The sequence below is a fragment of the Gekko japonicus genome, unplaced genomic scaffold (genome assembly GCF_001447785.1).
Source record: "Gekko japonicus isolate JY-2015 unplaced genomic scaffold, Gekko_japonicus_V1.1 scaffold9842, whole genome shotgun sequence".
NCBI classification, from domain to species: domain Eukaryota; kingdom Metazoa; phylum Chordata; class Lepidosauria; order Squamata; family Gekkonidae; genus Gekko; species Gekko japonicus.
This window is the reverse complement of record NW_015166729.1, coordinates 1-4,946: the sequence shown is the minus strand read 5'-3', so window position 1 is coordinate 4,946 and position 4,946 is coordinate 1. Positions and strand designations below refer to the sequence as shown.

Sequence of the window (4,946 nt, the reverse complement as noted above, 5' to 3'; positions counted from 1 at the left end):
CCTCCGGATCCATCGGCAGGCGCTATGCCCGAACTGATGAGATCGGCGTGGCATTCGGGATCACCATCGACTTCGACACGGTCAACAGGGATCCCCACACGGCTACCTTGAGAGACCGGGATTCGATGCGGCAGATACGAGCGGAGGTAAGGGCGCGTCGGTGCGACTCCGGAAGTCCAGCTCCCTTCGCCATGGCTGTCTGGCTGGAGCACGCTCATCCGACGGGGAGCGGGTGGAGACTAAAAAGACGCCACATTGGATGGAAGGAGAATTTAAAAAGGGGCGGTAGAAAGAGAAGAAGGCCGCGCTTCCTCCCCTCTCAGAGGCTGGAGGCGGGCTGGTGGTCTAACTATGGCCTCGTACCAGGGTGGTGTATGAACAGCTCTTGAATGATGCGGGCCCCAGATAAGTTGCTGGGGAATCATTGCGTTAATGCAGAGAGGCTCTAGGGTAAGAACAAAAGGCTCAACTACTGACAGGGACATAAAAAACAAGGCTACAGCTGTTGATGTAAGTAAAGGAAAAAACGTTTTCTTGTGTGTGTAAAGCGCTGTCAGGTCAAAGCCAAGTTCTGGTGATCCTGTAGGGCAGGGGTGTCAAACATAAGGCCCGGGGGCCAGATCTGGCCTGTGTAGGGCTCTTATGTGGCCTGCGAGCAACTAATGCAAGGGAGGAAGTGCTGGGGGGGGGATTGGGCAGAGGCACTCCTCCGTGGCTTCAGCATGGGAGAACAGCCTCGTCTGCAGCAGTCAAGCATCATGGGAGTATCTGCCCAGCTGCCTGTAGTGGTTAAGTGCGCGGACTCTAATCTGGGAGAAGCGGGTTTGATTCCCCACTTCTCCGCTTGCACCTGGCTGGATGACCTTGGGCAAGCCATAGTTCTGATAAGAGCTGTCCTTGAAAAAGAGCAGCTTCTGTCAAGCACTCTCTCAGCCCCACCAACCTCACAGGGTGTCTGTTGTAGGGAAGGGAAGGGAAAGGAGTTTGTAAGCCGCTCTGAGACACCTTTGGGTAGTGAAGGGCGGGGTAGAAATCCAATCTCCTCCTCCTCCTCTTCCTCCTCCTCCCAGCCCATGGGGCCTTGCGGTGAGGATACACCAACTCAGAGCTCACCTGCTGCTGTTCTTTATACAGTTTCTATCTCCGGTACCCGGCATTATGTTTTGTGGCCCACCTGGCCCGGCCCGACAAAGTGGCATTTATGTCAGATCTGGCCCTCGTAACAAATGACTTTGACACCCCTGCCCGTAGGGTTTTCAAGGGAAGAGACTTCAGAGGTGGTTTGCCAGTGCCCGCCTCTGCGTCGCGATCCTAGAATTCCTGGGCTGTCTCCCATCCAGCGCCGACCCTCCTTCGCTTCCAAGGTCGGACAAGATCGGGCCATCCAGATCAAATTCCCTAATTAGAAGTTAGGAGGCATCTCAGTAACCTGTCATATTACACCCCTTGGGGGAACAGTCCAGGCCCATCAATTCAGTATGCCAGTAGGACTATATTGGAGGAAGGTCTTATTATGGGATATATATTATACCTAAGGAGATGGATTTCCTTGATTATGCCAACCCCAGAAGGCCCAGTATTCTACACTCTATCGGAAGCACATAAACATATTTCCCCCCTCCTCCAGTAGACCATTTAGCTGAGCAATAAAGCCTAGTTTCTCCTTCATTCGCACCATCAATCTTATTTTTCTGTCCCAGTGGCGTGTGCGGCCTTTCCATTTTCTCCAACTACTTCTTTTTGTACTTTTTTTTTTTTTTGCATTTTGTGTGTCCATGCACCTGTGCCTGCACCTGGCAGTCATGGCGACCGCCAGTGACGCCTACAGGACACCTACGGAGGACATTCAAAGAAGTGACCGGATAGCCTGCCTCTGCCTCCCGACCCTGGTATTCTCTGGAGGTCTCCCATCCAGATACTTGCCGGGGTCGGCCCTGCTTAGCTGGCTATCCAGGTCGGGGCTGTTCTCTCCAACTATTGACCGGGGCTGGTGGCAATTGTGGTGTCAAGTGCTGAGACCAGTGTTCCCTCTAAGCTGAGTGAGTGTGAGCTAGCTCACAGTTTTTTAGCCTCCGGCTCACACATTTTTGCCTTAGCTCAGGAAGGATGGCTCCGGAGCCAACTAATTTATGCAGCAGCCAAATCGCTCGCTCGCAACTTTAATGCCAGGAGCTCACAAAGTAGCATTTTTCTCTTTAAAGGAAAACAATGTTTTATAGATGGCATATGTCGCCTGCAAGGTTAAATAAGTTCAACAAAAACATAGGGAAAAATTGTTGAAAATGTAATTATTGCAATGGTACTTTTTACCAAGTGTGGTGGGCGTGTAACAAAGCCAAAAAATACTGGACATTGTAATTATTGATAAAATACTAGTTAAAAAATGTTTCCTCTTAAATGTAATACCCGATTTATTCCAGAGAAAGGAGGTATATTTAATTATGCAAATACTAACAGCAGCAAGAATTGTATTTGCTAAGAGTTATAAGTTTTGGAAAATATATTTTCAGTGTAAAATATAGATATTTTATTAAATTATATGGAGATATATCTGCAAATATGTAACTATGATAGAAATTATGTTCTTAAATATAAGAAAATTAATTTAAAAATAATATCAGAAAGTAGCATTTTTGCTCACAAGACTCCACAGCTTAGAGGGAACATTGGCTGAGACCAGAAAATCATACTTGCGCTCCTCCACGAGTTTATCCTGTCTCACCTCCTTTCAAAGGAAGGAGGAGCCAGCCAAGCCAAGCCCCATTAACAGAGGGCCCTTCAGTCAGTGCGCTTTCTGCAGTGGTACAGTCTGGAGAGGACAAAACCACATAGAGGGGGTGTCAAACATAAGGCCCGGGGGCCGGATCCAGCTCACCCAGGGCTCTTATGCGGCCCGTGAGCCACAACCTGATAGGTTGTTATCTGTAAAGTAGGAGTGGCTATATTAGCCGGGAATGTTTAAATACTGAGCAGTTTCAATGGGCAAACTGTTCGGGCTATCAGATGTTGTATCGTGTTGGAGAAGTGGTCGTGGAGAAGAATAAACTTGAGTTTTGGCTGAAATCACTCTCTGACTCTTTGTTAAGCTCAGGACTTAACAGACGCATGCTCTTGAATGTGAAACCGAAAGCTCCACTCCTCCGTCGCACTCTGCATGCACACAAACGTGACCCATAGCGACAACCCACCATGAAGCGAAGTTTGAAAACTCCGCACCATGCTTCCCCATGGCGAGTGGCGACCATGCCGGCCCCTACGCGACCAGCAGCAACCCGTGCCACCCATGGGAGGGGTAGGGCGCCTGGGGTGCGTGGTCCCTCATGGCAGCGGCTGGAGACCCTGGACCTTTTGGACCTGTGGGGAGACAAGGCAATCCAGACCGCCCTGAAACAGTCCCACAGGAACATAGAGCTATTCCGAGAGGTGGCCACAGGTATGGTCGCCCGAGGCCATCAGCTGACCGCAGAAGAGTGCTGCTCAAAAGCCAAGGACATGCATCTGAAATACAAAAAGGTAATTTTGAATGCAACTTTGAATGCAAACTCCGGTGGCAGCAGACATACATGTCCCTTTTATGAGAAGCTGGACAGATTCCTCTACACTGAAAAAGAGATTTGGACAGAAGAGCTGCTGCAGACTACAGACTGTTAGCGTATGAAGCGTCTAGTAACCACACGTACCAGGTTGCTAGTGCTGACTATTCACAGTGGATTTATTTACACAGATATATACACAGTTCATATAGCACTCTCCAACTCCAAATCGCTGTACAATCCGGCAGAGTGCTCCGCAGCAAGGCATTCACAGAGTGAACACCTCTACAAGTACTTTATACACTTATATACATGTTCAGCACCAATCAGTGATCAGTGCTGACTCATGGTGACATCGTTTTAGCTGATGCAACTGAGATGCAATCTTAACCTGGTGACATGATCATATGACTCCTTCTGCTGTCAACCAGATCAGAATGATCTCCACCATTTACTTTAGGCTGTCATCTTGCTTCATACCTGATAGTATGCTGACATCCTTCTCTCTAGATCTCCGAGCTTCCGACCATAGTCCGGGACCTTGCCAATGGCCACATGACCTGGGCCGACGTGGAGGCGAAGTACCCGCTCTTTGAGGGACAAGAGACTGGCAAAAAGGAGACCATCGAGGAATGAAGCTCACGTCCGGCAGAGAGACCTTACCCGGAAGTCCACTTTTTACTGTTCATGTTAATACGAAACTTCTCATGTGTATTCTTCAAAACCGCATCGTATGCGTGCCCAGGGACATGTTTTGGTTATTTCCCCGCCCCCACAATGGCTGCCTAATTTTAACTCCTGTCTCCAGTATCTGCAATTAAAAGTGAATGAGAGCGCCACGTGTTGACTTGCTTTCGTCGCCTGGCTTAAGGCTTCAGTGTTCCCTGTAAGCTCAGTTAGTGGGAGCTGGCTCACAGTTTTTTAGCCTCCAGCTCACACATTTTTGTCTCAGCTCAGGAAGGGATGGCTCCAGAGCAAACTGATTTATGCAGCAAACCCAATCGCTGGCTCACCACTTCAATGCCAGTAGCTCACAAAGTAGGATTTTTGCTCACAAGACTCCACAGCTTAGAGGGAGCACTGCTTGGCACCCTAGCCGTATTGGATAATTGGTGTGATCCTTTCTACTTGTGGGCTGTTGATATGCTGTAAGAGAACCCCGAAAGAATAACCTGCCCCTCTCTAAGCCCATCCATCCCCCTGAGCCTTGTGAAAGTGGAACCGTTCACTGCCCACTTGGCAAATAAGAAACTGAAATGGAGGCAGAGTCCCCTGCCCGGATTTTCATCTGTCAAATTCTTGGTTGAGCTAGGATTCGAATCCAGGTCTCCCTGGTGTAGTGTTCCCCAATGTGGGGCCCATGGGTGCTGTGGTTCTGGTGGATGCCTTTCCCGATGCCGGCCCAGTGATTTT

General features: G+C 49.2%; 1 long non-coding RNA gene across 1 annotated transcript; it reads left to right on the top strand.

Moving 5' to 3' along the window:
* Positions 1-6: 6 nt before the first annotated feature.
* On the top strand, positions 7-4,368 carry LOC107111456. Its single transcript, XR_001482559.1, has 2 exons — positions 7-146; positions 4,044-4,368. It is a non-coding gene; the product is annotated as an uncharacterized LOC107111456 (long non-coding RNA).
* The last annotated feature ends 578 nt before the right edge of the window (positions 4,369-4,946 follow it).